Below are 12,479 nucleotides of genomic sequence, written 5' to 3'. Positions count from 1 at the left end.
CCTGCTACACCAAAGTGCTGCCTGTCTGTATATTTGTACATTTTGTATAATACACCTGTCTTGCTAAAGAAGAAGAACGTGTCAGTGTCTTCAATTAACTCTGCATATTTTCCTGTCGATAAACCAGACACTGTATAATGTCAACTATCTGTGAGCTTGCAAGGTTAATACAAGAGAGTTCTCCTGGGGGCATGGAAGGTCTTCTTTTTCTAGTCGCCCATCAGGAGCACTGTTGGCAGATGTCCGACAAAAGGACGACATGTCCTCCTTCTCGGGCTAATGTCCTCCGTCTGGCAGGCAAAGCAAAAAAACTTTAAAATGTCCGGATTTTGTATCCCCACCCCCTGTAGCCGAACCTCAAACTGGAAGCCACCTCTCCCTCCTTCCTCTACTTGCCCTCCATCCCTCATACCCTTCTCCCCGTTTCTTCTGTCTTGTAACACAGATGCTACAATTTCTATTACTCCCAACCTCTCTTCGTCTCTCTTCCCACACTCCCCCCGCTCTTCACCCTCCCATTTCACCTCTCTGGCTTAACAAAGCAGCCATTAGATGAAACACCTGCAACTCTTCCCCCTCCAATTGCATTCCTTCCTGACATGGCAATCTCCTGAAATGATTAACTGCATTCCTCAGATTCTCACTTGTGTTTTTTCTGTGGTTCCTAATGAAGGAGATAGAAATCGTGAGAATTCACATGAGGGAAACTCAGTAAACAGCACCCCAATTCAAAACACCCAAACAGCTACTATTAAAAGTGTCCCTATTGAACCTCCTGGTCACCAATTCATTACAACTAAAGGGGTATTCCCTCTTCTTCCTCAGAACTTCAAAACAGCTGTTAAAAAGCACTTCAGAATTTGGCAGCAGCGCACAGCTAGAATCTAGATACAGAAAAGATAAAATAGAAGGTTTCTATTCAGAACAAACGACATTTGATATATTTTTATTAGGCTCAAAAGATAAAATAATTAAGAAAATGTATAATTTGTTAGAAAATGCAATGAGATGGTTAAAGAATGTATGATTAAGTGGGCATAAAATATAGGACATAATATTGATATTGATCAATGGTTGCAAATATGGAAAAATAATACAAAGCTTACAAAATCGGTTAATTTTAAGGATAACATATATAAGATGTTTTATAGATGTCATATGACTCCAGAAAAATTGTTGAAGATGTATACAGATGTATCAAATGTCTGTTGGAAATGTGAAGCACATGTGGGAAGCTATTATCATATGTGGTGGACTTGTAGAGTAGTGAAACAATATTGGATAGGAGTGCATACTGTGTTACAACAAATATTGCTTTGTAAGGTTCCATTAACCCCAGAATTGTTTTTAGTGAGTATGATACCAGATAATATCAATAAAGCAAAGAAGTATATAGTTATATATATAGCCACCCCAGCCAGAATTCTCTATGCCAAAATGGGAAAAGTCCAGTGGTACCGAAGCAAGAAGTTCTTATGGAGAAGATAAGGGAAACGGCAGAAATGGACATTCTATCAGAAGTGATGAAGGACTGTCCTTTACAAAAGGCGAATGAAAGATGGGGCATTCTACAAATGATTAGAGTCACCAGACAGTGCTTGAATAACATAGATTAAAACATGAACTAAAATCTGGAAGGCAGAAAATAGTAGAAAAGCGGAGTTTGAATTCTGATATTGCAATATGAATAGAATGGATGTTAGTATAGTTTTGTTTCCCCTCCCCTCCTAACCGCAACCCTTTTTTCCCTTTTACCTTCTGTATCCCACACCCTAACCCAAGTTATCAAAACAATTAAAAAAAATTGGCAGCAGCACATCATAATGAATCACTGACTGCAAACACTGTAGGTCTCATCCTACAGACAGACTGGCCAGTACAAGACAGGAAAGTTGCCAACTGCATCTCTATGGGTGCTTCAAAATGTGGTTTGTCTAACTCAAACTTCATTCCACATCACTATCTTAAGAACTGTTTGTTTGCAATTCCAATGGCATCACAAGACAGGAAAAAATCTGATTTTACAGTCCCTGTGTACAACAGTTCCCATTCTCAACACCACTGCAAGGTCTTGCCACAGGGAATGTGGTATGCCGGTTCTCTGAATCTAACCATAGAACAATGTTGTCTGAAAAACCCTGAACTCCTTGGCTATCATTCCATGGATCAAACTTTAGTGACAAGTCAATTTCTCTCTGCTTCTCTTTCTGAGTCTGTGACTAACTGCTTTCAGAAAACAGGTTTTTACATGGTTCCAGAGGAGGTACTAACAACATCTCAAAATTTTTATTTGGCAAACAACATCATGGAAACTACATGTTACATGTTTTTACCAGAACTACACAATTCCATCTACAAACTTACTGCAGAGTTAAAAAGCCTCATGGCAACCTGCATTTACTCTGTACCGCTCCTTATCAGAAGTACAGTTCAGCTGCCTCCTCTCAAGGTCACTGCCATGACTCATTGCCTTGATTTTTTTAAACACTTCTTCAGAAATGTTTATAAAACTCTGACTGCCATAACAGGCCTTGTGGTCAATAAATGCCAACATACCAATTTACAGACTGTGAGTGCTTCTGCTGTTACTTACCTCTTTCCATGACTGGCTCACTGCCTAATCACACTGCTTTTTCAGATTGCATTCCTGACATGCACTTTAATCCTTTTCTGACCTTGGAAAACTTTCCTGCTGTTAAATCACAACTTTTTTTACAGCTGACATTCGTAATGAACTGCGGGTGTATTTCAAAACAACAAAAACCTTGCGCAGACTCCTTTCCTCATCTTCTGTCTCTTGACAATAATTTCTATTTCCGCCAGAGGGCTACACTAGACTTTTTTCCTTTTGATGATGTTCAAGGAATAGATGCAAGCCTAAAGAATACCATTCACTTTCTTGATTTCTCTTCAATTTCTCCAGCTTAAGTCCCTTTACAGGTGGTGGTGAAAGAAGAACCATACTCTTTTGCATTTCTCCTTGCTACTCAAATGAAAAACAGAGGAACCAGATTCAAAGATTTCCATCAAGGGTCCATAGCATTGTTTCCACTAAAATCATTTAACTGTCTCTGCAGGTCAGCGCAAGCTGTTGCCAATAGAGAATCCTATGGAATGGCTGCTGGAGATTTATAAGCAGCCCACTGACCTTTATTTGAAGGGTTCTTTTCATTTATTAATCTCAAATTGCAGCCAAGCTGCTTTGTTTACTCCCACAGGTCCTTTGTGGATTCCAGCTCAGTACATGAGGCCTTATCGTGGAAAGGATGAGCTGGCATTGCAACCTGCAGAACCCCATTCCAGATTTCCACCCAGTGATGACCCTAGAGTGAGACCAGATGGCAACACACCGTCGCAAACGCCCAGCCAGACCTGAGGGCACTCAGCCAAAAATCACTTGGGGAATGCTTATCTCTCAGTTCTGATGCGAAGCATAATCTCAGCTGTCAGAACATCCCAGAGACTCCTGAAACATTTCTTGCAGCAATAATTTCTCAGATAAATGCTAACTCTCTGATGCTCCTCTGCTGTTTCCTCATTCTTGGAACTGTTCCAGTAGGTGTCGCAGAGGCTTGAGAAGATCTGCGTGTGCATCTGCAATTAAATGTCCGGGGAAAATTAGCCAACATCATGAACGTTTCTCACTTTTGCCTGCAGGAGGCATATGCCATGCATGGTCTACTGGGAACTTGGTTAATTCCTGTCTGTAAGGAACCATATGACATTGCTAATCATACATCGTTGGGTCAATGGTTTAACGCTACTCTCGTTAAGTACACTAATTCTCATGAATGGGGGCAAATAACAAGAACGCTATCCATTGATGCTTTCTCTCTTTACACTCCTTTTGTAGCAACCAATGAAAACACCACTTGTGCTAGAGTAGTAAACTGCTCTTCTGACAGATGTGTCACAACCATGAAAGCCACATGGAATTGCTCACATGCTGTCAACATTATGTACAGCTGGGCACACATCATCCTGCCACCAGGCTGGTTTTTTACATGTGGTCAACATACGTTTAGCTACATTCAAGCCAATCTGTCAGACACACAATGCTGCCTCAGTAGATTAGCAATCAACTTAATGCAACATTCTGCTTTGCAGAACGCCTTGCCTCAGCTGAGACTGGAAAACTTATCTCTTGATAGTACCTGTAATGGTAAAGTTACTCTGTTATCCAAAGCAGAATATGTTTCACTGGCCACATCACTTGTTGGTGTTCCTGGCCTAGCTGTTCATAATGCTCGTACTCTTGCAAACATTGCGTGCACCTTAGCTAAGACCATTAACCACACTTTCATTGCTATTTCCCCACTGAATCAGGAACATCAACTACGTAATGCTATTTTAGACAACTGTGCAGCATTGGATTATCTCATGTTGTGCAATCATATGATGATGATGATGATGATGATGATGATGATGATGATGATTAATTTGATTTGTACCCCGTATATCTGGACCAATGGACCACTCTAGGCGGCTTCCAACATAAAATTTAAACAATAAACACAGCAAGTGCAGAAATAATACAAAACAATTATAATATACAGTGGTGCCTCGCTTAGCGAGGTTAATCAGTTCCGGATTAACCCTCGCTGAGCGAATCCATCGTTAAGTGAAATAAAAAAGCCCATAGGAACGTATTAAAACTGATTTAATACGTTCCTATGATATAATAATATAATTTATTGTCATTGTAAGTAGATACACAGTATACCCATACAACGAAATTCACATGAACGAAATTCACATGAAATTCACACTGTTCTGCGAGTTTCCTCCATTGCGGCGGCCATTTTGGATGCCTCGTTAGCGAGGCAAAACAGCGGTCGCCATTTTGTTTTAGCGGCGGCCGTTTTGGAACCGCCGATCAGCTGTTCGCTATGCTTTGATCGCGTCCGCGCGATCATCGCATAGCGAAAAAAGCCCATAGGGGCCCTCGCTGAGCGAACGCTCCAGCGACGGCCCGGGACCCCTCGTTGTGCGGTTTCATCGCATAGCGAAGCGTTTGCTATGCGAGGCACCACTGTAAATAGAAAATCAAGAATTGACTGGAGGGAAGGCCTGAGTGAAGAACCATGTTTTTAGTTGGATTTTAAAGATGCCCAGCATAGGGGCCACGCGAATCTCCGGAGGGAGATTGTTCCAAAGGCGAGGAGCCGCCGCCGAGAAGGCCCGGTTTTGTGTCTTCTCCATCCGGGCCGCTCTCGGCGTCAGGCTCCTCAGCCTCACCTCCTGGCTTGCGCGGGTGATCCGGGTAGACCTTGGTGGGAGTAGACGCTCCGCCAAGTATCGAGGTCCCAAACCGTTTAGGGCCTTATAAATAAGCATTAAAACTTTGAAGCTGACGTGGAAACAGATGGGCAGCCAATGCAATGCGGCCAGCGTTGGAGAAATATAATGGTGTTTTCTCACTCCGGTAAGGAGTCTGGCTGCTGCATTCTGCACCACCTGAAGTTTCCGCATCAGCCTCAAAGGCAGCCCCACGTAGAGCGCGTTACAGTGGTCTAATCTTGAGATTACGAGCGCATGTACCAAGGTGGTGAGCGCACCCGTGTCAAGGTAGGGTCGCAGCCGGGCAATCCGCCAAAGATGGAAAAAGGAGGTGCGGACTACCAACGCCACCTGGGATTCCATGGTGAGCGTCGGGTCCAAGTGTATGCCCAGGCTACGAACCCCACTCTTCGCGGCCATGGTGACTCCCCCAAACATGGGAGAGTCACCCAAGCCACCTACCACGGGGGCACCCACCCTCAGAACTTCCGTCTTGTCCGGGTTCAGCCGCAGCCCGTTCTCCTGCATGCATTTCAGTATGGCCTCCAGGCAGCGCCGGAGGGACAGGATGGCATCACCTGCAGTTGGTGCAAAGAAGATGTAGAGCTGGGTGTCATCAGCGTACTGATGACACGATGCTCCACACCCCCTGATGACCCCGCCCAACAGCCTCATATAGATATTAAACAGCATTGGGGAGATAGCTGACTGCTGTGGGACCCCACATTTGAGGCTCCACGGGGCCGAAGCACTTTCCCAAGCTGCACTCTCTGGGGGCGGTCCTCCAAGAAGGAGCGGAACCAGGCCAAAGCCAATCCTCCAATACCGAACTCAGAGAGCCTCCCCAGGAGGATACCGTGGTCGACGGTATCGAAGGCCGCCGAGATGTCAAGGAGGACCAACAGAGATGTCTTGCCGCTGTCGGCCTCCCTCAACAAGTCATCATACAGGGCGACCAATGCCCGACTGAAATGGATCCAGGGCGTCTGTTTCCTCCAAGTGTGCCTGGAAATGGTCAGCCACCAGCCTCTTGACCACTTTGCTCGTGAAAGAAACGTTGGTGACAGGCCTATAGTTGCCAATTTCGTCCGCCGCCAAACTAGGTTTCTTTCTTATGGGCCTAATGAGTGTCTCCTTGAGGACAGAAGGAAATCTGCCCTCAAGGAGAGACCCATTTATTATTGTGGTAGCCCACTCTGTTGTTATCGGCCTGGCAGCTTTGATCAGCCAGGCTGGACAAGGGTCCAAGGAGGAGGTGGTGGCATGACAGCGACCAAGCACCCTGGCCACAGAATCAGGCATGACAGGCTGAAAAGTGTCAAAGGTTACTGGACAAGACAGAGCGCTGGACATCTCTACTCGACTCGGTTAGCGAAGAATGATATACATGCAGCCTTTACCTTATTCAGGTAAAGGTTAGTTGCGACCCTAACAGCTATCCAATTATAATCCGTCGGATTCTTCCTCCATCTACGCTCTAGCCTTCTCCTAGTTCGCTTCATTGCTCGAAGCTCCTGGTTAAACCAGGGCGCCGGGCAAGTTCTGCGCCGGAGAGGACATTTGGACGCGATCGTGTCTATGGCCCTGGTGGCAGCGGTGGACCAGCTGTCAACCAGGACGTCGACAGGAGCGCTAGCCAGGTCAGCCGTAATCCCTCTCATGGCATCCTGGAATCCAACCGGATCCAGTGGTCTTCGAGGGCGGATCATAGAAATAGGTCCCTGCTCCCTGCGAGGGGGAGAGCCACTGTGAGATTACATTTTATCAGGTGGTGATCTGACCATGACAAGGGGACTGACACTAGATCCGTCACCATAAGATCAGGCTCGCCCCAATTGGAGGAAAAAAAACAGGTCTAGCATGTGACCACCCATGTGGGTGGGGCCGATGACATGTTCAAGGAAGCCATGGTTTCCAGGAACTCAAAAGCTGGCCCTGAAACCTCTGTCCCCGCATGCACGTTGAAATCACCCAAGACCAAGAGCCTCGGGGATCCCAACAATGCCGCGGAGACAAAGTCAGTCAGCTCCGGTAGGGAGGTGGCTGGGTTGCGGGGAGCGCAGTAACCCAGCAAAATCCCTATACAGTGGGGTCTTGACTTAAGAACGGCTCGAGTTAAGAACATTTTGACTTAAGAACCACTCTCATAGGAAAATATTGACTTGACTTACATACTTAGATTTGAGTTAAGAACTAAAAAAAAACCACGTGGGAGGCAGGGAAAGTGCAAAATTTGAACTTTCAGTTAACTGTTGGCCAGTGAAAAGGGTGCCTGTCTGCTTCCTCACTCCTCCCAGCGTTTAGAGAGTGGACTGGGAGACAGTCTTCAGACTGCCTGGTACTGCCTGGACTGTATTTTCCCTGCCTTCCCTGAACCTTTCTTGACCTAAGAAAAAAAGAAACAAAATATCCTCCTCTAGTGGTCGAAGGCGGAATAGCAGCTTCCCATTAGTTTCTATGGACGGAAAAGAGCAGATACGGATCAAATGGTTTTCAATGCATTCCTATGGGAAATGCAGATTTGACCTGAGAACTTTTTGACTTGAGAACCGCCTTCCAATACGGATTAAGTTCTCAAGTCAAGCCCCCACTGTACCATCCCTAGCCCCTATTGACACGTGGAGTGCCTCTAGACTTGGCTTTACCACCGAGGAGCGCCTAGCAACCTCTAAGTTGGATTTATAAACAATGGCTACTCCCCCCCGCCCCTCCAGTCTACCCTGGTGATGGACCGCATAACCGGGCGGGCAGATGAGAGCCAGGGGAGGACCACCCTCCCCATTAAGCCACGTCTCAGCTTAATGGGCTGGCTACCTCGGTACTGAGGGGTGGTCATAGTGTCAGAACAATGAACAGCCTTTAAGCATCCGTTCATTGTTCTTCTAACACGAGTAGGGACTGCGCCAATGCCATATCTCCCTCTACCCGTGATCACAGGGATGATAAAATGCCCCTCAGTGGGCGAACAGGCCTTCCACTCCATGTCCAATGAAGGAAAAGAAAAAGAAAAAGAGAGAGAGAGAGAGAAACACCCAATCCCTAAGTTAATAAAACAAATATATACTATAAAATAGAAGAAATACAAAAACAATAAAAATCCCAAATGAAAGCCACCATGTGTATACAATTAAAATAAATTTTAACAGATCACGTGCTAAAGCCCCACATATAATCCTGGTCCTCTCTTCTCCTCCACACAACTTTGTCCATTCAATAATGTCAGTTTCGATGTTATTTTGGAAGTTATAAAAACTGATATTAGAGGTGGCTTGAGAATGTTATTCGTGGACCTTGACTCAGAGTTCTCAGTTCTGAGCATAAAGGTGAGCCAAGTTGTTTCAGTCACTTGCCCTACCCATCCCGTATGCGGGGGTTGAGCGCCGCTGCAGGTGTTCCAAAAGAGGGGGAGTGAGCGAGCCAGCTCTAGCGAAGGTCCCGTCCCCTCGAGATCCAACATGGCTTCTGGCTTTTAGAGCCTCCCTCCCCTCCCAGCCAGGTGGCTGGTGTTGCAGAAGGGGTGGGGTAGCCCAAAGCAGCAGCAGCAGGGTCCCAGTCCTGAAGGCCGAGGGAGTGCAGACCAGAAATACTCCAGACACGGTCACTCACCCTGTGCCTGGGGACGGCAGCTATCACAGGCAACTCCCCCGACGGCAGGAACGCTGGTCTATCAGGGCCCTGGCACATGCTTCCGGCTTTTAAAGCCTCCCTTCCTTCCCAGCCAGGTGGCTGGTGTTGCAGAAGGGGTGGGGTAGCCCGAAGCAGCAGCAGCAGCAGCAGGGTCCCAGTCCTGAAGGCCGAGGGAGTGCAGGCCAGAAATACTCCCAGACACGGTCACCAGCGTTCCTGCCGTCGGGGGAGTTGCCTGTGATAGCTGCCGTCCCCAGGCACGGGGAGAGTGATCGTGTCTGGGAGTATTGGTTGTGAATCCTTTAATAATCTCTGTTGCTTCAATTTATCTGACAATAGTCATGCAGTAAACAATCAGCTTGCTCAGCTGAAACAGCTTGCTAAGAACGTACAACAAGACATACTTCCTTCCTGGTGGGACAGCTTATGGTCATGGCTTCCCAACTTCAGATCGCTTCGCACTGTATTAATGTATGCAATTATAATTTTCGCACTCCTTGTAATTTGCTGTTGTTTTATTCAATGCATTCCAACCTTTTTTTCAGTAATTACTGCTTGTTGCAAACCTCCGCCTTCTGGCCTTTGTAAAAAGGACTTATATGTACTCCATAAGCATATTAAAGAATATATACCTTTAATTAATAAAAAAGAAAAAGGGGAAATGTGGGGTAACGCCCCTCCCCAAAGTTGCTAAGCTGTTGTCTGATTCTACAGTAGTAGAGAACACTCTCCTGGATAACGTCACAGCTGCTTCTGAGAGGAGCCGTGGATACCCATTCTTCCTCTTTCTCATAGTGATACTATGGGGCCAATTCTAATGGCATTATGTAACCATTGTCCTATCTGAACTCTGTCAACTATCTGTATACTGTCAACTATCCATGAGCTTGTAAGGTTAATAAAACAGAGTCCTCCTGGGGGCGTGGAAGGTCTTCTTTTTCTAGTTGTCCATCAGGAGCACTGCTGGCAGACATCCTTGTGTGTTTGTGGCTGACTTCTTTAATTTCTCTCTCTAAGACTATTTGCTATCCTAATTATCTGGAGATTGCCTAACTATCAGAAGATACTGCCTAACTAACTATCAGAAGAGCCTCGTGGCGCAGTGGTTAAAACGCTGTACTGCAAGCTAAAACTGTGCTCACGACCTGGGGTTCAAATCCCAGGTAGCCGGCTCAAGGTTGACTCAGCCTTCCATCCTTCCGAGGTCGGTAAAATGAGTACCCAGCTTGCTGGGGGGCAATGTGTAGCCTGTATAATTTAAAAAATTGTAAACCGCCCGGAGAGTGCTTGTAGCGCTATGGGGCGGTATATAAGTCCAATAAATAAATAAATAAATAAATAAATATAAATGTCAGCCTTCTCATTTCATGACCCTACAGTTATGTGCCATCAGGTCAGAAACAAATTGTAGCAACCTTAACAGGGCTTTCAAGGACAGTTAGATATTTAAAGAGTGGTTTTACCAGTTCCACTCTCCCAGCGAGCTTCTATGACCAAGTAGACATTTGAACCTTGGTCTCCAGAATTCTAGTCAATCACTCTATCCATTACATTACACTGGATAAAGCCCAGGATAAGCACTGCATGTATGTATTTCTAATGCTCTGATTGTGCTGATGCAAAAGAAAAAGTCTGTATTTGTTAATTAGGGAACAGTAAACTGCATGATTTGGAGCAAAGAGTGGTCGTAACTGACTAGATAGGTGGGATATAAATTCAATAAATAAATAAATAAACATGTCTAAAATGTATATTTAAATATGTTCACTGATTCCACACAACCTAAACCTTTCTTTTAAACTATCAATATTATATTAAATTCAGTTGCTTTTACTGTTGCTGAATACTCTGTTGATGGCAGATTTGTTTAGCTTGTGGAAGGACTGAATAGCTGTTTAACACAGTCAGAACCATTTGCTTACTGCCAGAAGATACCGCTGAAAGTGTCAAAAAATTAATTAATATGAGGTGTTTTCCATGATGGAGATGAGATCGGAGGCTTGGAAAAACTGTATCCTGATAACACCAGTCTTGAGAGAACTGAGAATAAGACTGCACAGGAAAAAGAAAGGCACCTTGAGCTTTCTCTGAATACTGAGGTAATACATTGAATATTCCTTGTATTTGTTTGGATTCCTTTGAAGAAACCTAATCAATTGTATTAGTACTGGTTCAACTAAACATTTTATTATGTATGTATATGATGCTGATGGGCTCCACAGATTGTTTGCTGACAATAGTGTGGAATATATGTCTCTGACTCTTATGTGCAAATTAGGATGGTGGACTGATCCAACAAAGCTTGGAGTTCACCTGTTGCCTCACAAGGGGATTTTGGAAGGGACTGTTCCCCAAATGCTTTATTGCCTCAATTTGCTTTGGAAAAGCTCCTTTTCTGTTCTAATGACATTCATTTTGTGCATGGTTTGGAAGTATCCGAGATGTCTTTTTCTATTCTATCTTTCAATAGCATTCAACAGACTCTTACACACAGCAGTAGGCAATGTGTATTTGAGTACATTGAAGGATAGGGTGAGGAAATAAATAAGTTTAGAAGCAAAGTCAGACATAATGTGTGACAAACTCTGCCCTATACATTTCTGTCAGTCAGCTGAAAAGCTTTTAGTATCATATTGATGAACTTCAAAGCAGCCTTTTCCTGGCTCACAATTCAAATCTTTCCCTCCATAACAGAACAAAGAACCAGACATTGTCTTTGTGAGTGAAAGATCAAGTCTAAGTCTGGATCAAGTTCCCATTGCTACATTTTCTGAAAACAACCAGGGTCTGCAAGACAATCAGGTCATCAAACAGCCAAAAGAACAAAAAGCTCAACAGAAGCTCTTCTCTCTTGTTTAAAAAAGCCCACACATATTTTTTTCAGAACCTGGGAATTTAGAAATATCCTCTGTAAGTGTGCTCCATGCCCTCCTTCTGAGAGGCTTGTTGGCATTGGCAGCTGCTATGGCAGATGGCTGTGAATAAATGGGATGCCAGTTCTCTAGTAGAACACAGACATGGTCAAATGAATAACTTACACTTGCAAGAGGGAAAAGAGATGCCTCTTTGGAGCACGAGCAGAAGAGAATGGGTCTGACCCATCTCAGGAGACTCAAATTTTTAAATGAAGGGGTTCAGTCTGCTAGCACATAAGTTGTGCCTGCTGAAAAGGGTGACAGGTTTGTTTTTAAAAAGCTCAGTCTCAGCCTCATAAATGTGTCTGTACTTCACATATATAAAATTTAAGGTTTTGTTCCCAATATCTCCAGTTACAATATCTCTAATAGCAGAAATAACTTTTTGTGAAGCTGTCATAAGTTCAGCCGAAGAAGATCTGGAATCTGAGGGGTTAATTACAGCTGAGGAAAATGTTGAGCAATCAGAATTGCAGACAGCTGAATCACCCACCAGATTCTCCTCCCCTAGTAGCCAGAGTGAGGGATAAGCTTCAGCAAGGACTCATGACAGGAAGATCAGAGGCTTGCATGTATGCTTCCCATAGGAACATCAGGTTGATCAGCCTTGAGTTTCAGCAGGATGAAGTGTTTAAATGACTGCTGCTGCTGCTATAA

At 44.6% G+C, this 12,479-nt stretch overlaps 1 protein-coding gene across 5 annotated transcripts in view; it reads right to left on the bottom strand.

The window, feature by feature from the left end:
• Positions 1-12,479, bottom strand: part of ASTN1 (astrotactin 1) — a 448,149-nt gene that overhangs the window by 242,761 nt on the left and 192,909 nt on the right. The window lies entirely within an intron of this gene.

This window comes from Pogona vitticeps, chromosome 4, assembly GCF_051106095.1.
Source record: "Pogona vitticeps strain Pit_001003342236 chromosome 4, PviZW2.1, whole genome shotgun sequence".
Taxonomy (NCBI): domain Eukaryota; kingdom Metazoa; phylum Chordata; class Lepidosauria; order Squamata; family Agamidae; genus Pogona; species Pogona vitticeps.
This window is presented reverse-complemented; position numbering and strand designations above follow the sequence as displayed.